Source organism: Moschus berezovskii, chromosome 1, assembly GCF_049115385.1.
Source record: "Moschus berezovskii isolate FMDL1 chromosome 1, NW_MosBer_1.0, whole genome shotgun sequence".
NCBI lineage: Eukaryota > Metazoa > Chordata > Mammalia > Artiodactyla > Moschidae > Moschus > Moschus berezovskii.
In genome coordinates this window covers 5,134,625-5,158,939 of record NC_142460.1, presented here as the reverse complement: position 1 = coordinate 5,158,939, position 24,315 = coordinate 5,134,625, and the positions used below count along the sequence as shown (strand labels likewise).

At 43.9% G+C, this 24,315-nt stretch overlaps 1 protein-coding gene and 1 long non-coding RNA gene across 4 annotated transcripts in view; one reads left to right on the top strand and one right to left on the bottom strand.

Annotated features, from left to right (window-relative positions):
• Positions 1-5,330, bottom strand: part of LOC148778650 (uncharacterized) — a 28,315-nt gene extending 22,985 nt beyond the window's left edge. The window contains exon 1 of the long non-coding RNA XR_016037141.1: positions 5,192-5,330. This is a non-coding gene — a long non-coding RNA (uncharacterized LOC148778650). The remainder of the gene's footprint in view (positions 1-5,191) is intronic.
• Positions 1-24,315, top strand: part of RUNX1 (RUNX family transcription factor 1) — a 282,173-nt gene that overhangs the window by 74,336 nt on the left and 183,522 nt on the right. The window lies entirely within an intron of this gene.

The following is a 24,315-nucleotide window of genomic DNA, read 5'->3' as shown; positions in this document are numbered from 1 at the left end:
GTTGGGTGTGGAGTGAAGGATGGGGATTCACGTAAGTCAAGTCTGAACTTTCAGCCCTGGTGACTAAGGGCTACTGGTAAAAACTCCACAACGTCCTTTATCTAGTCTCACTCTAAGCCTCCTAAGTATTAGTGGAATTACCAAACCACCTGGACACAATCTTTTCAAAACTTTTTATTTTGTATTAGGGTATAGCCAATTAGCAAAGAATGTTGTGAACTGGGAAGGGACTCAGCCATATATACATGTATCCATTCTTTCCCTCAAACTCTCCTTCCATCCAGGTTGCCAGGTAATATGGAGCAGAGTTCACTGTGCTCGACAGTAGGTCCATTTTAAATACAGCAGTGTGTATGTTCATTCCAAACTCCCTAACTATTCCTCTCCTCTGACCATCCCCCCCAGCAACCATAAGTTGGTTCTCTAAGCGAGGGACACAATTTCATTATTATTATTCTAAACTGTCATCATTGTCTCACACTTTCAAACTTCCCTCTTTCTAGAAAGTAGCCCTTAGTCGCCAGGGCTGAAATTTCAGACTTGACTTACGTGAATGCTCATCCTTCACTCCACACCCAACCACGGCAGAGCTCTATAAACTCCAACTCCATGAAGCTTCTAAAACTCTTCCCTCCCATCTGAGAACCAAGTGTGCTGTAGGTCCGGAACACAAGAGAGAGACCATGTAGGACAACACGGTAACGAGACTGCATCGTTCCACTTACTGTAATTAACCTTTACGTTGCTCCCAGAAGGCATGTGGCATGCTATCAGCTGTGTGAATGAGCAAAGAATCCAACATGATAACTTATCAAAGAGCGAAGGCCATTTAGTAGTCGGCACAAATTTATTTATTTTTAATAAATAAAAGTCAATTTATTTCAGCATGTATTAGTAATAGTCACAATATTAAATTTAACTAGCTTTTCTTTTACCCCGATTAATAAAAGTCTATCAAGCATTTTAGAGAAATAAAGGCCATTCTTTCTGGAAAGAATGACTCACTCATTATTTTAGCTTCGTGCTTCCTGTGATTCACATCACCTTTGGAGCTTCTAATGCTTAACCTTCCTAGAAGTCATATTGAAAGACAAGAGAGATGCTTGGGGGCATAATCTGGGTTGTTCCGTAAGGCCTGAATCTTCCAAAGATTCAACTTCGCAAACTTGCTGGTTGACAACAGGTATGTTCAGTGCCTTCTCCCTGTGTAGTCTGCTGGATGCAGAGAAGAGCCACAGAGAACTAGGTGCGTGGGACATTCCCGAAGACTCACTTGGTTAACAGCATGATGGAGTAGACACCAGAACATGTCAACCTGGCTTCAAATCTGGGTTCTATTACATCCTTGTTGTGAGATCTTGGGGGATGGCTTAAGTCCTTTAAGTTTATTTCCTTTTTTACAAAGTGGAGATAATATCACAGTTTTATTCATGAGGCTAAATTTTTAAATTATAAAGGAGAAAAATCGACAATGAAGCTAAGAACCCAGTGGATGATAGCTTTCCCAGCCAATCCATCTGTCTCTCTCTCAGGCACACGTGAGTGTGTGCGCACGCGTGCACAAACACACACACACTTTTATACTAGTGTGGAGGTTGAGGGCTTCGTGCAAACAGAAGGGGCTTTTTGTCCAACATTCACTGAGCTCCTGGCTCCACTTCCCTTTGTCACAAGTACATCAATGCTTATCTCCTGGAATCATTGCAACTATACATTGCCCTTGTCCTTCCCATTGAAGATTTAAGGTCTCTTTTGCCACGTACAAGTTATAGAGAGCTCTTTCAGGGACAGAATTTCTTTGAGTTGCTTGTTTTAAAAATTGATTAACCGACTGGTGTTTGGTTGCGCTGGGTCTTCACTGCTGCTCGAGGGCTTTCTCTCGTTGTGGCTACTCTTTGCTGTGGTACACCAGCTTTAGTTGCTCTGCAGCATGTGGCATCTTCCTGGACCAGGGATCGAACCCCCTTGCATTGGCAGGCAGAGTCTTATCCATTTTACCACCAGGGAAGTCCTGGGACAGATTTCTAAATTCAATCTACCCATGCAACTACCACTGATACCAGACGTTAAGTAAAAGGAAGATTTGCTGTTGGTGAAAGTGTAGCTCTTACGAGGGTCCCAGGGTCAGCCCCTTCTGTCTGCACGAAGCCCTCAACCTCCACACATCCTAATGAACATGCCCAGCCAGCTGCCGGCAAGGTGCACTGCAGTCTCCCTTTAGAGAAGCATGTTTAGCAGCTGTTCTAAGACCCATCCTTTCAGACTTTTGTTCAAACAACAGCCCCATCTTAACAAGAGCAATCTGAAATGGGGGCTCCCACTGCAGTGATGGCAATGACCTACAAATAATGAGAAAACAGGTCTCGGGACATTTTCTCTAAGGAAATAGACACAGCCATTGTGAAACTTAAAGCTGTGTCATCATGGTGAACAGAAACTTTAAAAACTAGGTCATTGTTTAATAGTTTGGAACATCTAAACGATCAAACTAAATGGATCAGATTCATGATCAAGTGAAACACACCAGGAAAACTCAGTTCTCAATGTAAGTGGAAATAATATTCTTCTGAATTCCATGGCTATGTGGATCCAGATCTTTGTAAAGTCTAGCCATGACTAAACTACCCAATGATAGGTAGTAAATTAACTATTAAACCTTTTTCAGACTCTCAAATAAACTTTCAGGAAAAAAAAATTCATTCTTGGATGAGCTAAGACGATCCACACAGAATCAATTCTTGGTGCCAGATCAAAGAACCCCGTATTTTTATTGGTTTATTGCTTTTTTAAAGATTTTCTTTGATGTGGACCATTTTTTTAAGTCTTTATGGAATGTTTTGCCATACTGCCTCTGTTTTATGCTTTGTTTTTTTGGCCAGGAGGTATGTAGGATCTCAGCTCCCCAACTAGGGATCAAACCAGCACTGCCTGCATTATAAGGTGATGTCTTAACTCTTGGACCTCCAGGGAAGTCCCTATTGCTTATTTTTATTAGGAAGTTCGAATAGTACTGTTATAGGCTTTTCATATCTAATTTTAGCAGTGGGAAATCAGAAGAGTATTACCACATCTCAGCTATCCTAAACAATCACAGATAGGTCATTTTATCATCACCAGAATTAAATGTGTGACTCCAGGGCTATGTGGCCACAGCAGAGTCTTCAAGAGGAAGCACTTATGTTTCTTTCACATCAGACTAATGTAGAAATCAAGAAGTTCAAAATTCACTTCCCAAGGAATGTTAGTAAAACAACTCTCTCCCATTTAGACCCTCAGCTGCTGTTGATCTTAACGGGGGCCTTTCCACAAACTTCATCTCCCTCTTTGATATTTTAGCCTCTTAATCATTTTAAGTCAACAATCCATAGCTGACAGTTCTGCTGATAAAGAACCTTTATAATGATAGACTTGGCGTTTAAATTTCTGCCTACGTCTTCTCTAAGTTGGTGACCTAATTGTAGCTGATGCTTCCAGTAGAAATACTCACTTGTTAACCTCAAGTTATTTCTGGGCACAGCTGAAATAAAATAAATTGCTTTTTAAGCTTACAGGTCCAGATTCTGTGTCTTATTTTCCATTTCTCCTTGTCCATTTTTCCATGTAGGTTTTATCTGCTACCTATAAACCATGAAAAACAAATTATTCCATTCAAATCTTTGGAAAGGGCTGTTTGTTGGCGCAAAATCACATTGTCTGGTACTTTTTCTCTCGTTTTAAATTTCTGGAAGGGAAATCCTCCTTATGAGAAGACTTAACTTTCCAACAGTAATGGGGAAAATGGTTTCCCTCAGGACGGTAGAGGTAGATTTATAAAAGAAAACTCAGCAGAAATAAAAATCAGCACAGCTGATTTTTAATCTGCGTGTTTTGTTTTTTTTTTTTTTTAGTGATGTTGATCCTTATTCTGCCAGCGACCTGGAAATAAATGAAGAGGGAAATTGAAAAAAGTGGGAGGCCAAACAGTACAACATGTTTTGGAAATTGTTGTTTCAGTTTTGTGCTATTTAAATGCCACCCTTACAACCTGAAACAGAAAATGCGCTCTTCGTATCTTCAAAGCAGAATCCCCTGTCCCCAGTTTATGTATGGCTCACAATGTTCTGCTATAGGTGGGGGACCACACTGGTTTGGCTTATACCCATTGTCCTAGAGTCTTGGGTTGGCCAAAACACTCATTGGCGTTTTTATGGAAAAATATGAGTGAGCTTTTTGACCATCCCAATAGTTCTTAGTTAGTAATAGCACCACCTTCCCAAAAGGCGCTAGTGGTAAAGAACCTGCCTGCCAATGCAGGAGACACAAGAGATGCAGGTTCAATTCCTGGGTCAGGAAGATCCTCTGGAGGAAGGCAAGGCAATCCACTTCAGTGTTCTTGCCTGGAGAATCCCATGGGCAGAGGAGCCTGGCAGGCTATATGGTCCATAGTATAAAAAAGAGTTGGACATGACTGAAGCAACTTAGTACAGCACACATATCTCCAGTCAAGCTGGAAAATATTCTATTCTGATGATAAGTTTCCTGTCAGGCTCCTCTGTCCATGGGATTTCCCAGGCAAGGATACTGGAGTGGGTTGTCATTTCCTTCTCCAAAGAACTTTCCAAGACTTACCCCTAGGTGTTTGCAAGATGCCTTATTTAGACAGAAAATAATAAGATGAAATGGTTTCAGAGAACTTAGTCCATTGTTCATATGGCGAGATGGAGACCCTGAGGGGTCTAAGCCCTGCTCCTCAGTGACAAAGCTAGGATCAGAGTAATAAGAGCAAATCTTCATATGGCGCCTTCTGTCAAGCCAGGTGCTGCTCTGAGCCCTCTGTGTACATTGACTCATTTAATCCTGACAATAACCTGCAGGGTCAGTCCAATTGTTATCCTGTCTGACTACAAGCAGCTTGCCCCAGGCCATGAACCAGTGGAGGGCAAGGCTATGCTAGGAGACAGGCCGCCTGGTTCTAGCATCTGGTGAGTTCCACACCTCACTCTTCCATCCAAAGCCAACACTTCTGACTCTTGCTCCTACCTTCTTCTCTGTATTATGTTGCTTTTGGACCAAGGAGAGAAAAGATTGTTAGTGAAAACTTAGCCTGAGTTTTCCAAGTTGATATTTTTCTATTACTCCGACCGTCATCCAAGTACTACCACAGTCACTTAAAAACAGAGAAGGTTTAAAAATAGATATGACACAGACTTACCAGACAACTTCCCCAGTAGCTCAGCTGGTAAAGAATCCGCCTGCAATGCGGGAGTCCTGGGTTCGATCCCTGGGTTGGGAAGATCCCCTGGAGAAGGGAACGGCTACCCACTCCAGTATTATGGCCTGGAGAATTCCATGGACTGTTTAGTCCATGGGGTCACAAAGAGTTGAACACGACTGAGCAACTGTCTGTAGCAGATGATAAACACGTTTTCAGAGAAGATAACCACAATGTTGAACCACAAGAACACTCACTGGTACAACCACTTGGAAGGAAGGCAGCAGTAAGATGGCCGAGACGGCCACCCCAGAGGGACTGGCTAAAAATCAGCCTTGTGACGTTTTTCTTTTTAACTACAACTTTATTTTAGTTTTTGGCCATGCTGTGCAGCATGCGGGATCATAGTTCCCTGACCTGGGATTGAACTCGTACCCCCTGCAATGGAAGTAAGTACAGAGTCTTAGCTGCTGGACTGCCAGGGAAGTCCCAGCCCTGTGCTTTTCGTGTTAGCATTTGTTTGTCAAGTTCTGCTGAATGATACCATAAGCCCCCGAACAAATCATGTACACACTTATATAATTCTCTTTGCAGAGCAGCTGGTAAAGCACCCATGGAAAAGTTTCTGTTAATAAATACTGTGTGATGGTGATAATATTCAGTACTTGCCTCTGAGTTGCCAACTTATGCAAAAATAAAATGTATTGACCATAGAACTTATAGGAAAAAATGAAGAAGGTTTACAGCATATAAAGCTTGGAGCATATGTTTAAGAGCAGGGCCAAATCCAGAAAGCATCTTTCTCTCATCCCATGGACTGTGTGAGTCACAGCTGGTACCCTACAACTTGGGCATGGGAATATGCAGAGCATCCTGAAGCCTTCATGGCTCCCAGTTAGCCTTGAAAGTGAAAATGAAAATTGCTCAGTCATGTCCAACTCTTTGCAACCCCATAGACTGTAGACCACCTGTCTCCTCTGTCCATGGGATTCTCCAGGTAAGAATACTGGAGTGGGTTGCCATTTCCTTCTCCAGGGGATCTTCCTGACCCAGTGATCAAACCTGGGTCTCCTGCATTACAGGCAGATTCCTTACTGTCTGAGCCACCCATGGCTGAAACTTCAGTGCTCACAGCCTACTGATAAGAGTGGGAATCTCAATGGAGCTAGTAAAGAGTAACTTTCCAACTTGAGAAAGAACATCCGTCTCCTAAAAGACAGGAAGAGCTTACCTGGTCCAGCATGAATAAAGGAGTTATTTTTGTCTGAGAACTCTGGCCAGGGAGACTCCATGGCCACCTAAAAACTCCTTTTTGAATCCAGGTGGCTTAGGAAAACATGCTTCAGTATCAGAAAAGGGAGACTTGAAGCATGTAGAGGTTTAAATGATAAGGCAGCCCACGCTTTATCAGCAAAACTGGCAGAAACATCAGACAATCCCTTAATTACCCTCTACAGCTGTTCTTAAATATTGGAATCTCTTAGCGCTGATCTGGTTCACAAAAGGAGCAGAAAATGTTGCAAAGTTTAGTGCTTTTTAACCAATAAACACACAGCGATGAAATATGTGAAGCTGCAGTAGACAAGTAAGATAAATAAATAAACAAAAACTTTCCAGTAAAGTAATGTTCTCCCAGTGACATCTTGTTATTCCAGTAAAAAATAGAATCCTCAAGTTTGGCAATAGTTTTTTCTTCCTGTGAAAGTACAAATAATAACACAATAAAACTAGGCTTTTTGACATATACTTGAAGGTGGTTAAAAGGGAAAATGTGTCTATTTATTTTTTTACTTTATGGAATAGTATTCCCATTGATTTCCCCTGTGAGGACCACTGAATTTTGAGTTCAGTAGAAAACTAACCTCGGAGAAGGAAATGGCAACCCACTCCAGTGTTCTTGCCTGGAGAATCCCAGGGACAGGGGAGCCCAATGGGCTGCCATCTATGGGGTCGTGCAGAGTCGGACATGACTGAAGCGACTTAGCAGCAGCAGCAGCAGCAGCAGAAAACTAACCTAGAAGCAGCACCTTCATACTCATCCGTGTGAAGCAAGTGATTGTGGTAGACCTTTTGGACAGATCATTCACTGGGCGTAAAGTACTCTTCAGTGTTTTCTTGGTGAAGATTCTGAACATTTCAAACAATAGCCATAGTCAAATAAAAAACAAACAAATAATTAGATACTCAACCTCTCTCAAACTTTAACAATTTGGTTTTATTTATTTAGTTTTTTTTTATTTTATGAAAATATTTTTTAATTTACTTTTTATTGAGGTAGAGTTGCTTTAGAGTATTGTTAGTTTCAGGTGTGCAGCAAAGCGATTTGGTGATTCTTTTTCATATAGTTTTTCCTTACAGGTTATTACAAAATATTGAGTATAGTTCCCTTTGCTATGCAGAAGGTCTCTGTTGGGGGCTTCCCCAGTGGCCCAGCAGTAAATAATCCACCTGCAATGCAGGAGACTTGCAGGAGACATGGGTTCGATCCCTGGGTCAGGAAGATGCCCTGGAGGAGAGCATGGCAACCCACTCCAGTATTCTTGCCTGGGAAATCCCCTGGACAGAGGAACCCCATGGGGTTGCAAAGAGTTGGATACAACTGAATGACTAACACACACACGCACACACACACACGCACATACTAGGCAACATGGTATCATGAAAAGAGCTAGAGAAAACCCTGGTGGTGGTAGTTTAGTCATTAAGTCGTGTCCGACTCTTGTAACACCATGGACTGTAGCCTGCCAGGCTCCTTTGTCCATGGGATTCTCCAAGCAAGAATACTGGAGAGGGTTGCCATTTCCTTCTCCAGGGGATATTCCCGACCCAGGAATTGAACCCAGGTCTCCTGCACTGCAGGTAGATTCTTTACCGACTGAGCTATGAGGGAAGCTCATTAAGGAGGAACATTTTCTTCTACTGCTTGCTGGACACTTGCCCTATGGTCAGGTTGTCCAATCACTCTGAGCCTTGTTCTCACTTCTATAAAATATTGTGATACAGTGTGAGAATTTAACAACTTAAGATATCCAACACAAAGTAGAAGCTTAAAGCATGGCATGCATATATAATGTCACAATCTGTTGCTTAAAACGTTTTCCCCCAGTATTTCAATGGCTGACCCAAAATTACAAAATTTTCAATGGACCTATAGAAAAGACAAGTGAGATAGGCTTTGCTATTTTTGCACAGTATTGATAATTCTGCTCCTTGAAAGAAAGTCCCAAGGAACTAGTTAGTGTGCAGATAATTCTTTTCAGGAAGAATGTTGAAACAAAACAGGAGCAGACAGTAACCCAGGAGAGTGGGGTGGCCCTTACAAACCTGGTGCCATCTTGATCTGCCCCAGACTTCATTCCACCTTCATGTTCCTCTGTTTGCACCCATCATCTGAACCCCAGATTTCAGGTTTGGGAAACAAAACCAAATGGCCCATGAAACATAAAACACGACCCAACTAAACACAGTGAGCTCTCTTTGGCTTCAAGTCAAAACGTGGCTGAACCACAAAGCATCACCTGGTTTTGAGTAAAAACCACACTGAACCACCATTTTTTTTATGGTTTCGATTTGAAAACGGGGTTTCATGCAAAGCTTGCCCTAGTTTCAGAGGAGTTCCTTGGCAGAGTACAGGCAAGGCTTCAGCTAGTATGGACTCTGTGACATTGGCAGCTTCAGTCAGCCTGCGTAGAGGCAATTTCTTCTCATTCTGCCCTTCAAACACTGCCCAGGTTTTGTGCAATCTTAATCACATGATCATTAAGATGACTGAAAATCATAAGATGAATTGATAAGAAATACAATCAATCAGTTCATCTCTTTGTACTTAGCTTTTACAAAAACAGAGAAGAAAATTTTTGAAAAGCAATGAATCAAAAAGAGTTGGGAAAGTCTAAAGATTTATCTATGTATGGTGGCAAAGAGGAGATTTGAAGAAATTCTTAGAGTAATCAAGGCCAAAATTCCACTTTCACAGGACATAGTAAGATAATAAACGCAAAGTGGCCTGTATGAGTGTATGGAGCGATGAAACCACTCAGTTCTTCCTTCCTTGTGTGTGTGTGTGTGTGCACGCGTGCACACTCAGCAGTGTCAGACTCTTTGCAACCCCATGGACTATAGCCCGCCAGGCTCCTCTGTCCATGGGATTGCCCAGGCAAGAATACTTGAGTGGGTTGCCATTTCCTACTCCAGGGGATCTTCCTGACCCAGGGATTGAACCTGTGTCTCCTGTGTCCTGCATTGGCCAAAGAATTCTTTTCCACTGAGCCACCTGGGAAGCCCTTTCCTTTCCTTAGAAGGAGATTAAAGCCCTTCTTAGAAGCCAAGAGTGTCAGATGAGCCATTTTCCCTGGGAGGTGATGACATTTGGAGAAGGATTAATGTGAAGGAACTCTAAAGCAGAGTGTTCCTTGACTTTAAAGCAGTCCACCATTGTTCTCTCTGTAAATTAAATGAGTGCTGGAGATTTATAAGAGGATTATAATCGTGAACACATGGAAGAATGGATTGGATCTATAAATAAGCATTTTTACATCAATAAATGCAAAATTTAAAAGATTAACAATAAGAGAAAATAAATGACCTGTTGAAAAAGAGCTTATATCTGTGTAATACTATAAAATTCACACACAAAACTTCCCACATTGACATACTGGATCATTCACCCCATCTCCCCCCCAAAAAAAATCCATGAGGTAATCAGTGAAGACCTTGGAAAGATGATGTATTTGTCCAATCCAGGTCAAGAGGTTATTATACTGCAGGAATTTTATCTTCTCTCATTTACCTCCATCCACAGACAATAATGGACTTCCCAGGTAGCTCAGTGCAAAAAAGAATTTTCCTGCCATGCAGGTGATGTGGGTTCAAACCCTGGGTCAGCAAGATCCCCTGGAGGAGGGCATGGCAACCCACTTCAGTATTCTTGACTGGAGAATCCCATGGACAGAGGAGCCTGGCGGGCTACAGTCCAGAGTCAGACATGACTGAGGAGACTTAGCACACATGCAGCACGCACAGACAATGACACAACCTTGGCAGGATCAGTTCAGTTCATTCAGTTCAGTTCAGTCGCTCAGTCGTGTCCAACTCTTTGTGACCCCATGAATCGCAGCACGCCAGGCCTCCCTGTCCATCACCAACTCCCGGAGTTCACTCAAACTCATGTCCATTGAGTCAGTGATGCCATCCAGCCATCTCATTCTCTGTCGTCCCCTTCTCCTCCTGCCCCCAATCCCTCCCAGCATCAGAGTCTTTTCCAGTGAGTCAACTTGTCGTGTGAGGTGGCCAAAGTATTGGAGTTGCAGCTTTAGCATCAGTCCTTCCAGTGAACACCCAGGACTGATCTCCTTTAGAATGGACTGGTTGGATCTCCTTGCAGTCCAAGGGACTCTCAAGAATCTTCTCCAACACTACAGTTCAAAAGCATCAATTCTTTGACGATCAGCTTTCTTCACAGTCCAACTCTCCCATCCATACATGACCACTGGAGAAACCGTAGCCTTGACTAGACGGACCTTTGTTGGCAAAGTAATGTCTCTGCTTTTTAATATGCTATCTAGATTGGTCATAAATTTCCTTCTAAGGAGTAAGCGTCTTTTAATTTCATGGCTACAATCAGCATCCGTGGTGATTTTGGAGCCCAAAAAAATAAAGTCTGACACTGTTTCCACTGTTTCCCCAACTATATCCCATGAAGTGATGGGACCAAATGCCATGATCTTAGTTTTCTGAATGTTGAGCTTCAAGCCAACTTTTTCACTGTCCTCTTTCACTTTCATCAAGAGGCTTTTAGTTCCTTTTCACTTTCTGCCATAAGGGTGGTGTCATCTGCATATCTGAGGTTATTGATATTTCTCCCGGCAGAATTGCTATACAGCAAAAGGAGACAATCACATGTACTAATCATTGCAATATAATGTCCCAGGGTGGGAATATCTTATAAAGAGTTAAGGGGCAGGAATTAAAGATCCCCGCACTCCTCTCTTTCTACACAACAGAATGCAGGACAGAAAACTAGAATCTCTCTGGGAGACAGAGCTGTAGAAAACGAGATTTGTAACATGGTGCCATTCTGTGAGGCATCCAAGTGGCAGGCTTAGTTTTGAACATATTGGTTTTGAGGGTCTCGTGAAATATACAAGGCAAGCTCTCAAGATCCCCTAGAAAGTTAGGTATAAGTGTTCAGGGAAAGAATTCTGGGCTGGAGACATGGATTTGGGAATGGGCTTCCCAGGTGGCATAGTGGTAAAGAATATAACATCTGGCTGCCAATGCTGGAGACTCAAGAGACATGGGTTCAATACCTGGGTTGGGAAGATCCCCTGGAGAAGGAAATGGCAACCCACTCCATAATGCTTTCTTTCGTGGGAAATCCCATGGACAGAGAAGCCTGGTGGACTACAGTCCCCTGGGTCACAGAGAGCCACGACTGAGCACACCGGCAGAAGCACGATGTCGAGGCAGTTGGTCAGCAATACCCCCAGGACAGTCTGCTGAAGAAGGGAGCATGGGGGGTTGACCCCCAAGTCCTATACAAGCAACTGGATGACACAGGACACCTAAGAGAACAGGCTTAGTAAATGATGGCTGCTAGCCAGGGCCACGTGCCATCAACTGAAGGGGCCATTCTCATTGTCATCCTTCAGAGCTGGTCATGCAAAATCCCAAACCACTTTTGCCTTTAAGTATAATAGTAAGTCACATCCTACTATCCACTACAGGAGGCGTTTATGTGTGCATGCTCAGTCACTTCAGTTGTGTCGGAGCCTTTGCAATCCCATGGACTGTAGTCCACCAACTCCTCTGTCCATGGGATTCTCCAGGCAAGAATACTGAAGTGGGTTGTCATACTTCCCTCCTCCAGAGGATCTTCCTGACTCAGAGAGAAAAACCCAAAACTCTGGTAACTCATGCATTGCAGGTGGATTCGTTTATTTGCTGAGCCACCAGGGAATCACATCCACTATAGGATCGTCCATCATAAATACCAAACCTAAGGTATAAATACCTTATTTACATAAAAGATCAATCAAGGGTGATCACATATTTTATGATAGCGTTCACAGTGGAATTCTATCAAATGGCAAATGTCTTTGGTGATGGTAGCAGCTGCCTCACCTCTCAAGTTGCAAAACGAAAATTACATTTTGCCCACACTTTGGGGGAACAGGTTTGCCTTTGCTTATTTTCATATGTTTGCTTTTCTAAGTCAATGCATATTATAAATTTCTGAATGGATAAATGGGGCCAACAGACATCAATTTCTCCTTCCAGAAGGTCTTTGGCACAGAACCTAGTAAAGTCTTCTGTTTGTTTAATCACCATGGATTTGAAGATATTTTGCTATAGAATATTGATATGGAGGCAGAAACCATATGGACATTTCTCTAGATGAAAAGTATTAATTCAGTGCCCCAGAGATCACGGTTGGGCTCTCTAGTTCAATATTTCATTAATCACTTGGAAGCTGGAGCAGTGGGCAATGAAATCTCCAGGTTTTATTCCTAGTGAAAAATGAGCTTATCCTGGTGCCATATAAATGGAATAAAGTAAGTAAAGATCTGGGTAGTGGATATGAGAATATCACATCAACTTAAATGTTGGCCTATTATTTTAGGAAAAGATTTTTTGAACCATGTTTAGAAAATTATGGTCTCTAAGTTACAACTCTACAAAAGATTATTAAAATTGTCCCAGAAAATGTTCTTCCAGTAGAGACATCGGTGCAATGTACTGTTCCATCCAGTTCAGGCCACAGAAATCCTTTAAAAGGGGCTGGTGAACCACACAACATGTTGTTATGCTTGTTCTGTGCAATATGTGGTGCTTGAGGTTTGATTGCTGCAATTCATGGGCCTCATAGAAGAATCATTTCTCCCTCCTCTAAGCTGCTAGAGTTTCCCTCCCTCTTTGTGTCTGGTTGTACATGTATCTTCTTCAATTCAGTGAAGGCAAAATATGCACATTCCCCTTTACAAAGACCTTGTTCATAGTACATACACCATGAATTCCATCATAACAGATGGTGGGATCATGGGTGGACAAATGAGTGGCTGGATGGATGGATGGATAAGTTGGTGGATGGATGAGTAGATGGATGAATAAGTGGATGGGTAAGTTGGTGAAATGATGAGTGGACGAATGGATGGATGGATAAATTGGTGGACGGATGATGGTTGAATGGATGGATAGATGGATCGGTGGTTGGTGGAAGGAAGGAAGTATAACAAAAATTTTACATGTGCCTAGAAGGCAATTACGGAGAAGGCAATGGCAAGCCACTCCAGTACTATTGCCTAGAAAATCCCATGGATGGAGGAGCCTGGTGGGCTGCAGTCCATGGAGTCGCTAAGGGTCGGACACGACTGAGCGACTTCACTTTCACTTTTCACTTTCACACATTGGAGAAGGAAATGGCAACCACTCCAGTGTTCTTGCCTGGAGAATCCCAGGGACGGGGGAGCCTGGTGGGCTTCCGTCTATGGGGTCACACAGAGTCGGACATGACTGAAGTGACTTAGCAGCAGCAGCAGCAGAAAGCAATTAAGGCCAATAAGATGATAAAGTGTTTCTTAAGATAAGATTAAAAAAAATATCATTCTTTAAACTGTAATGAATAAAAGAAAGGATAGAATTAACAAAATTCCAAATGTTTAGCCTTTCCTGAAGTGACGTGTTAGTTGTGTTGTGTCTGACTTTTTGCGACCCCATGGACTGTAGCTCACCAAGCTCCTCTGTCCAGAGTTCTCCAGGCAAGAATACTGGAGTGGGTTGCCATGTCCCTCTCCAGGGGATCTTCCCAACCCAGGGACTGAACCTGGGTCTCCCACATTGCAGGCAGTTTCTTTGCTGTCTGAGCCACCAGGGAAGCCTTTCCTGGAGTCTTCTTATTGCTGTACTATCTAAAAATGAATTAACAAAAGGAATTTCAAGTTACACACCCCATTTCTTAAGGTCAGAGTCTTGATTGAAACCTATTACGTGTTCCATAAGATTTCTTTGGTAAAAGGAATTGACCCAACATTCTATTTCTTTTTTTCCCAGAGCTCTAGGGAGCTGAACACTGTGTTAATAAGTCAATTAAAACTGCACAACCAGCATGGTGCACATAAGCACTGGCCTTTTTGACGTGTTCTTCAGCCTCTAGGATCCTCAGTTTCCTCATGTGTAGAGTTGGGTGGGATAAACATATAATGCTTACTTCACCTTCTAGGATTATGAAGATCAAGAGGGGTTATCTATGTAAAACCCTTAGTTTATAAACAGCTGGTAAGTGGTGGCGCCAGTGCTGAAATTCAGAATTGCCTAAGTCCTGAGGCTTTTTTTTTTCTTTTTTACTTTTTATTTTGAAATGAGTTGAACATACAGGAAAGTTGCAAGAGTAATACATAGAACTTCTGTATACTTTTCACCTAGATTGACTAATTGTTCACTTCTTGCTCCACGAGCTGATATTTTCCATCAGGGTGTGATGGGGTCTAGAAGAGTTTGTAAAGCAGGTGTGATCATTGTGCTGACCTCAGAGGGCCATTGTGTGATTTGGATGAGTTCACAGATGTGAAAAAGAAGACCCATAAACATAAAAACTGCAGCAAAGCCTCAAGGGACCTCCAACCAATGGGCAGCCCACCACACAGGAGGTGACCCCTGAGGTCAGTCTTTGAACACCCAGACATCCAGGATCAGAACAAAAACAGTGATTTCCATGCACCACTCCTTGTCTTTACCCAGAGAAATGGTTGGATTGGCAAAATCTCTAAAGCAGGGGTCTCCAGCCTCAGAGCCGTGGACCAGTGCCACTGGTGAGACCAGCAGTGGTATTAGATTAGAAACAAGGAGCCCAATCAATGTAATGGGCTCAGATCATCCTGAAACCATCCCTGCCCTTCAGTCTAGGGAAAAACTGTCTTCCATGAAATTGGTCCCTGGTGCCAAAAAGGTTGGAGACTGATGCTTTCTAAAGAATATTGTGCTCAGTCGCTCAGTCACGTCTGACTCTTTGCAACCCCGTGGACTATAGACCGCCAGGCTCCTCTGTCCATGGAATTTTCCAGGCAAGAATATTGGATTGGGTTGCCATTTCCTTCTGCATAAAGGCTATTCGCGGAGTATTAATTTGGAGAAGTGAGTGAGTGCTGCTAAATCCACCGCATCCGTGAAGTAGAGGTCATCTGCGGCGCTTCCAAAGGGTTACTGTGAAGACTCGAACACCCTCTGGCCCATCTCCTTGCAAACCCCAAGCCTGGAATAGAATCACAGTTTCCCAGCACTTAACACCGTTCTCAGAAGTGAGATGTGGCCTTTCCAAAGAGTCTATTCATCTAGCTCCACAAAGACAAATCCTTGTCCAAAGGTATGAAAACCACTTAAATACCATGCGCAGCCCACAGAAACCATCTCTATACACAGCAAAGGATGCGCTTTGACAAATTCTCTCAAGAGGCAAAGCATGAGGGCTGGGAGACGATAACGTCTGCCATCCAGGCCTTCTTGGAGAATGCACACGGCCAGCAGCAGCCATGTCCAAATACCCAGAAAAGATATGACCCATCACTTCTAAAACGTCCTGTGTCGCATAAAAACAAGCCTGGAGATGATCAGTTTCGCAGAGTGAGCACGACCCTCTCCTTCTGTCTCTCTTTCATTCTTGTTCTACTTTTGACTTATTTGTGGAAAGTTATAATTAGATCGTGATTTGCCTTTTTTCTTCCTTGAACTGATAAAGTGCCGTGAATCCTGGACAACATCCATGAGTGCAGTCGCTTACGAATTTTGCTATTTTTTTGCACATTGTACCATATGCAGGCCCGGCAGAGAGGCATGGTTCCGTATTGCTGGCATGCAGGAGAGCCACTGAAAGATATCATATGGTCTCCTGGCAGAAGTACAAAGTGCCTCTTGCTGTTTGATCTACTGTCTTAAACTTAAATGCAAAATCTGATAATTGGGTCAGGCAGGAGAAGAAACTGAGCAGTAAAGTTCTTTTCATTTCCTTCTGCTATTTCATCTTTTCTTCCTTTTTTTTTTTTTTTGCCTGCTTTTTCTCCGGACTCCCTGTCCCATTTTTTTCTCAGCCCCTGAAGGAGACAGATTGCCTTGTGAATAGGATGGATTCAAAGAGGAGGTGGGTTTATAGCCAGAAACCCGTCAGAGGGTCTCCAGGCACCTCCGTCAGGTCCTTGCTAGTTGTGTGTTAGATTTTTACTCCGTTAGCAACAGTCTGGATAACCATCTTGAGCTTTGCAGAAGCCAAAGTCAAGGCTGGGTTTGCTTGTTTAGAAATATTACTGCCCTTCCAGACTTGGATTTGTTTCATGTAAAAGGAATTCATCGGAGTCTCACTGGCTTAGGGCATTAAGCAGACAGAGGCTTGTACTTCAAAGGGCACACAGGAGATAAATGAAAACTGAACCTCATCCTCAGACAGGAGACTCTGATACAAAAGGCCTGACTTAGATCCCTCAGCTCAATTGTTCTAAACAGGGAAAGAGAACTTTTCATTCTTGATTTCGCCACACCAAGACCTATTGCAGAATTGACTGTGCGGATACAGAATTGTTTTAGCTGGATGTAAACCCAAATACGGCCTCTTCCTAATATATACAAATTCAGCCCTCACTAAGGAGGGGACAAATTTGGAAGTGACAAAAGTATCGGCCTTACTTTTTCAAATCACAAAGGGCAGTTTCTGTCCCTTGGGTGAGTCACTAAAGGTTTCCCCAGGTCATGGACATCTTGCAGCAGTGTTAGAATGTTCCAGAAACTTCCTCCCTGAAAGACCACCTGGGATTTCATGAGAGAGGAGCCTGGGAGCAAGTCATATATCTCTCTTCATGTGCGTGCGCTCAGTCATGTCTGAATCTTTGTGACCCTAAGGCCTGTCACCCGCCAGGCTCCTCTGTCCCTGGGATTCTCCAGGAAAGAATACTTGAGTGGGTTGCCATTGCCTCCTGCAGGGAATCTTCCCAACAAGGGATTGAATCCATGTCTTCTGCATTTCCTGCATCTCCTGCATCGGCAGGCAGATTGTTTACCACTTGGCCACTGGGAAATGCGTCCCTCCTCATACGCACCCCATACCGATGCTGTCAGTTGGACTAAGCATGAAAGAACATTCTAGAAAAGAGTGTCTTGACCTTGAATAGAAAGTGGAGTCCCTGGGAGGCCGCCTGAATGGATTTTGCATCTGTGAGGACGTGGAGTGTAAGTCCTCCTCCCAAGGCGAGCCTGTCCACTAATGACTCCACAAGCCACTGCCTTCAGAGGGCCCTGTCCCAGGCTCAACCCCTTCAGAGGATAAGGTGAAAGGGTCCTTTTAGCCAGGACTTCAATTTCTAAGGCTTCTCAGGGTCCCTCCTGCTTCTCCCCTCCTGCCTGGGAATTAAGGGTCCCTGTGGAGGGTTGTGTTTTTGTAGAAGAGTGTCCAAAGCAGCAAGCCAGCCAGAGTCGTGCTAAGAGCTTAGAACCAACTCACTTGCTCAGGTATGATAGGCAGGCCAGGACACAGCCCTAGATGCCCCTGCAGCCTGCCTCCTGAGGCAGTCTGGGACCTGAAAAGATGGCACAGAGCTGCATCCAGGGTGTAGCGGTGGAGAGGGAAATTCGGCAGCCCACCAAGGCAGATCGGTATTTTTCCCCCCGGACGTTCAGGCCCTGGGAAGAGAGGGCTTAGAGCAGAGGAGCCGTCCATTTATTCTCTGCCTTGTTCAGATTCTGCAGCTGCATTTCAGAGGGCTCCCAGTCGATTCTGATCTGAATGGAAAAAACCCTGTTTCTCCAGAACAGGCGTGACACAGCGAGTTTGCAGCTCTCTTGAATGGAAGCTGCCTTAGAAACAAATGCCTGCGGTCCTAGGGCTTCCCTGGTGACTCAGTGGTAAAGAATCCACCTACCAATGCAGGAGGCATGGGTTCAATCCCTGGGGAGGGAAGATCCCCTGGAGGAGGGCATGACAACCCACTCCAGACATCTGGGCCTGGGAAAGCCCATGGGCAGAGGAGTCTGGCAGGCTGCAGTCCATGGGGTTGTAAAAGAGTCGGACACAACTTGGCGACTAAACAACAAACTGGGAGAGTGCAGCCTAGTTCTGGCAGTCTCCAAATGCAGCCTCTCGATCCAGTATTTGGGATGCTCCCAGGGTCTCAGGGGACACCGGCACTAGTGTCAGTCACCTCGCTGTTACAAGGACATCACGCCCTGTCAGTTTACTTAGCGTGACTGTGTGTCACTTCTCACCACAATGGGGCTGGAGAATCTTTCTGTCTAGAACACTAAATTAGACCTGCTCAACATAACACCAGAAGTGACTGTTGTACACCCCCATGCATGCCTACAAAAGGGTGGATTTGCAACAACACGAATCCCTCATGGTTCAGGGGCTTTTGGAGGGAGTCAGCCACCCCGGCTCATTCCAACACATTTATGGGAGAGAGAGATGGGTTACTACACTCACAGTGACCTGGTTAGAGGGGTCCACCAACCACTCCTTTCATCCGGCCCAAAGCTCAATGCAAAAGTAAAACACAAATTTTTTAAAAATTGAGGATCTGTAAACTAGCTTTCATTACACCTGTAAGATATTTTTTTTCTAGTTACTGAAGAAATGAGATGGTTGTCTGAATGTATTTGTAAACAGGCCCGTGCTTTCTCAGGCTCCCGATCCTCCCCTTCCTCACCTCCTCCACGTGCTTCAGGGACGAGAACCATTTCCCGTAATCGCAGTTTTCTTGTTGGTAGCCTCCATCACCACGAAAAGTGGAAATCGAAAACTCTTAGGTGGAAATTAATTTAGAAACAACATTACCACAATCTTTGTATGGCATGTGTAACCATAATAGCCATTTCAGCCGAGAAAGCAAAAATAAATAGAAGGTCAAATGACATTAATTTCCATTTGCAGCAAACCCATAATTGAATCAGTTATCAGATCCTCAGGGAGAAAGTAGGTTGTCATTGATTGGTGGGTGAAGCCCATGTGGGATAGGAGGAAACGCATGGATGATGTCCACTGAAACTGGAAGGAGTGGGGGATCCGGTGGGACTGGTGGTGACCGCTCCCACCCACCCAGGGCTTCCTCTAGACTGCAGAATGGTCTCTAGGCTGAGGCGTCCACTTCTCCATTCATTGATAGGTGGCTTTGGGCAAGTTTCTTGAGCCTTTGGGGCTCGATTTTCTCATCTGCTCATTGATGATTCTAAAAGTACCTACCTGGGTGAGTTGTAATGATTAAACAAGGATAAAATACAGTTGTAAGGATTAAATCTCAGGCAACATCTGGAAGATGGTGAGGGACAGGGAGTCCCGGCGTGCTGCAGTCCATGAGGTTGCAAGGAGTCAGACAAGAGTTGGCAACTGAAAATCAACAACAAAAGAAATAATGCACTTAAAGAGGTACCAGGTAGTTGGCTAACTGAAAATGTTAGCTAATTGTTATTATTATGTCTTATTATTATTTATTATCCATGAATCAATGGTAATAGGAATGGATTTGGGCTAAGTTGCAAATCTGAGTTTAAGCTCTCCTGTTTTCTGACCATGTTCTTTTGGGCCAGTAAACCGAAGCCTCAGTTTCCTTATCTGTAAAATGGGCCTCTATCAGTTTGCCTAATGTGCTGACTGACGACATTGAGTAAGAAATGGGAGAGCAGTTTGTCTTTGAACCTGAGTCCTCAGAATTCACCTTTCTCCTGGGGGCACTGGAATTGCTGCAAAGGACAGAGTTCCAGCAAGGCTCCCTGGGATGTGACTGGCCAGTCCCTGCCCTGGTGTGCAGGAGCAGGTTTGCCCCATTTCTGCACGGATTTCCTGAGCTGCTACAACAGGACACCTTGGTGTCTCCAGGTGTGACCCCCCAAAGATGTTCTTCAACTTCTCTCTGCAGCCTGAGGTCAGGTCAGAGAACAGTGAGGAGCAAGGTAGACACTTCATCCGGAAATGCCCCAGATCTCAGAGGGAGACCCAGACCCAGAGGATGCCCTGCTCTAGTGCGTGTGTGCGTTCTCTGTGTCTGGGGTTTTCATCTGAAGAGGCTGTAGCTGGTGACTCTGACCACCAGGAGTTCTAGAGAGGAAATAGGGCTCCACGGAAAGTAAACAAGAACATGCAGTTCTTTATACAAATGTTCTCAAAGAACACACCAAAAATCCTTCCTCCCCTCCCCCTACGGATGCGGGCGGAGAGCTTTTTCCTTTTGCGCCCTTAATGCCTTTGCTCTCTTCTCCTAACATCTTGTTGCCCTGAAAGTGGTGCCTACCTAAAAGCTGAAGTCCCCAGCCCTCTGCAGTGGAGAAAGGCTAAACCAGAGGCAGAAGTGCATCAGAAGCCGATGAAAACACACCAGATAATTTTTATTTTAGTTTCCTGATGGGTCTATTACCATTTTCTGAAAATTTGGAGATGAAGCGTGGAATCTAGACTCAGATTGGTTTGCACGGATGTGTTTGTGTGCACGAGAGAGTGTGTGCATGGGTCGAAGTGCGTGTCAGGAGGTCTGTGCGTGTGTCTGTGTGTGTGTATGAGTGTAGCTGTGTGGGTGTTGCATGTGCGTGGAAGTGGGCGTGTCTATAAGCCTGTGTGTGTGTGTATGTGTGTGCGTGCGTGCATGTGACTGTGCACTGTTCAATCACTAAGTCGCATCTGACTGTTTGCAACCCCATGGACGGCAGCACGCCAGGCCTCCCTGTCCCTCACCATCTCTCAGGGTCCACCCAAGTTCATGTCCTTTGAATTGGTGATGCCACTCAGTCATCCTCTGCCGCCCTCTTCTCCTTTTGCCTTCAATCTTTCCTGGCTCGCATGCCCACAAAACTATGAGTTGGAGTGTACCTGTGTGTGCATGTGTGTGTGTGTGTGCAGTGAGAGCACTCTGCGTGTGGACTCTGCTCCATCCACCCATCACACCTTCAGGATGTTCTTCCAGAAGAGACTCGAGACCACCTGGCATCAGTCGTTGACGTCATGTCAGGAGAGGGGTGGAGCTCACCTGATGGCAGAGCTGGTTTGAGGCAGAGGCCTGATCCGAGAGCAGTTTCCTCTTACACCTCCCTTCCCATCGTGCTCCTTTTCCTTCCTCTTTGCTGACCTCTGAGACGCCACCACCTCTGGGCTATTTTCTCATGTCCCCCTATGCTAACGGTGTGTTTCTCCAGCCCTTGCTCTGGGGGACATGCACCCGGGTCTAGACAGTTGTCTGCAGTCCAGGGTGGGCACTGAAACACCCTGAATGCCACAAGGACCACAGCCTCCCCCTCGGTCTTCGCGGCTCCCAGGCTGCTCGCAGTGGCCGCAGGACCCTGAGCCCCGTCAGTTGACTCTTCTCTGTGTTCCCCCCAGTCCAAGTGCAGAGACCCTCTGCCATCAGCCACATGAGCACAGGATCTGGAGATAATGAATAAATGAACAGCAGCCCAGCCTTCCATCTTTGTAACTAACCTTTACTGACTTGAGCTAGAGGAAAGCAGGCTCTGAGAATATTGGGAGACCGAGGGCACAGCTCGGGGTGCCAGGCTCTGCAGGAATGTGGGTGTGTCTTCAGTGCAAGTGCTTAGTGAGAGTTCCTGCCATGATGCTCTGGATCACATGACCGAGATACTAACGCCATGAGACACGGCCCTGCCCTCAGGGGGTCCACAGTCTTACAGATGCCAAACACGCTGTCATCCGGACTCTCAACCTTGATTCCACGTGACAATCCTTTGGGGAGCCTTTCAAAAACATTGAGAGCCAAGTGCTGGTGTCAATAGGACTGTTTGTTTCTTTCCTCCGTTTGCTGGGACCTCTCCTGAGGACCACGGGGCAGGCACGAGTTTTGACTGCCAAAGCACAAAAACCTATACTCAAATATCATCCCCACGGCCGCGCCATTCAAGGTTTTAGGGAAAGTGACAACTGTGGGTGAATTTCATTTGCTTTTCAGAAGAAACGCCAGGTTCTCGACTCTTAATCACCCTCTTTTAGATGGTTGCAGTAGAAATGTGTATGTCTGGGTCTGAGGACATAGAACGTTACCTGGTGCTTAAATCTGAATCGGATCCATTTGGCCAAAATCCTTTGACTTGGTTGTCTGAACTCAAGCATAGCCTCCAATCATAGTCACCAATGCAATGGACATGAACTTGGGCAGACTCCGGGAGATGGTAAGGGACAAGGAAGCCTGGCGTGCTGCAGTCCATGGGGTTGTGAAGAGTCAGACACAATTGAATGATAACAACATAGCCTCCAAGTGCCAGAGAAAAGCAGTAAAGAAATAAACACAAAACAGCACTAATAGAGCCATAGCGAGATGTCAACTCTCTGTAGGGAAAAGAATGTGGGAGTGGGATATTTACCTCATTTGTGCAAATTTCTGTAAGCTCTCTCTTTACCAGCTGCCTGATGACATTTGTCTCAAATCTCATCAAAGAAGAAGAGCTAATCAGAGCATTAAAAGCAGAGAAAGAAATTTCTTTTGGTCGAACAGAACATCCTGTTTTGAGTCCCAAGCAAGCTCTTAAGTCAAAAAGGGTGCTCAGCCTTTTGCCTTTGGCAAAACACAGCCTCTTCTTTCTAAATGTTTAAAAATGTTTAGTGGGAGCAGAAAGTGCAATGAACTTCTTAAGACATCAAAAAACTATAAATTAATAAAACACATAAACAGAACTTCCATCAAACTGGGCAAGAACTTTGAAACACAGAAAGAGGCTTACTTAGAGAAGGACACTGATTCAGAAAGATAATTTGCTGAGAAAAGACCAAATATGCCTGCCCACCCCTTCCCCTATTTCTCACAGAAGGTTTACTTGGGAAAGATTATCATGTGTGCATCATGACAGAAGTCATTGCTCACTGCAGAGACAGAAATAAAAAGGAGATGTAGGTTCACACCGTTATCAATAAAACCCAAGAGTCACCTTGAAATCACCTACGTCACCCACTAGTACCATTGTCAAGGAAAGTTTCATAGCCAGAGTTTCAGGATAGCTAAATATCTAGATGAATTGCAGAAATGTCACCCCAATTTTTCATCACATATCATTATTTATGACTCTCTCAAGTGGGCAGTCAAAACATGGAAGAAGTATATGAATTTCCTTATTTCCTGTTTTTTTTTTTTTTACTTTATTACAAAAATTGCATTCAGGTTTATATTATTACACTAGCTTCAGGTGTACAAGATACTGATTCAGTATTTTTATAGGTTATATTTCATTTAAGTTATTATAAAATATTGGCTGTTTTCCTTGTGCTATACAATATATCCTCATAGCTTATTTCTTTTATACACAGTGGTTTGTACCTCTTAATCTTCTGCCCCATGCCCCTTATTCCTTCCCTCTCCCCACTGGCAACCACTGATTTGTTCTCTGTATCTGTGAGTCTAGTTTTGTTTTGTTACATACAATTGTTTGTTTTTAGATTCCATATGTAAGTGATAATAGGCAGTATTTGTCTTTCTCTGTCTGACTTATTTTACTAAGCATAATACCCTGTAAGTTCATTCATGTTTTTGCAAATAGCAAACTTTTATTCTTTTCTATGGCTGAATAATATTCCAGTGTGTGTGTGTGTGTGTGTGTGTGTGTGTGTGTACATATTCCATCTTTATTCACTCATTTGATGATGAATGCTTAGGTTGCTTCTGTGTCTTGGCCATTGTAAATGACGCTTCTATGAACATGGGAGCGCATGTATCTTTTTGAATTAGTCTTTTTGTTTTCTTTGTATGTATATGCAGAAGTGCAACTGCTGGATCATATGGTAATTCTACTTTTAGTTTATTCTGTAACCTCCATACCATTTTCCACAGCCATTGCATCAACTTAAATTCCCACCAGCAGTGTGCTGGGATTCTTTTTTCTCCACATCCTAACCAGCATCTGTGATCTTTTTGATGATAGCCATTCTGACAGGTTTGAGGTGATATCTTGTTGAGATTTTGATGTGCATTTCTTTGATGATTAGCAACGTTGAGCATCTTTTCATCCATATTTGGCCATCTGTATGTCTCCTTTAGAAAATATCTATTCAGGTTTTCTGCCCATTTTTTAATCATGTTTTTTTTTGATATTCCATTGTATGAGCTATTTATATATTTTGGATATTAACCCCTTATAAGTCATATCACTTGCAAATATTTTCTGTC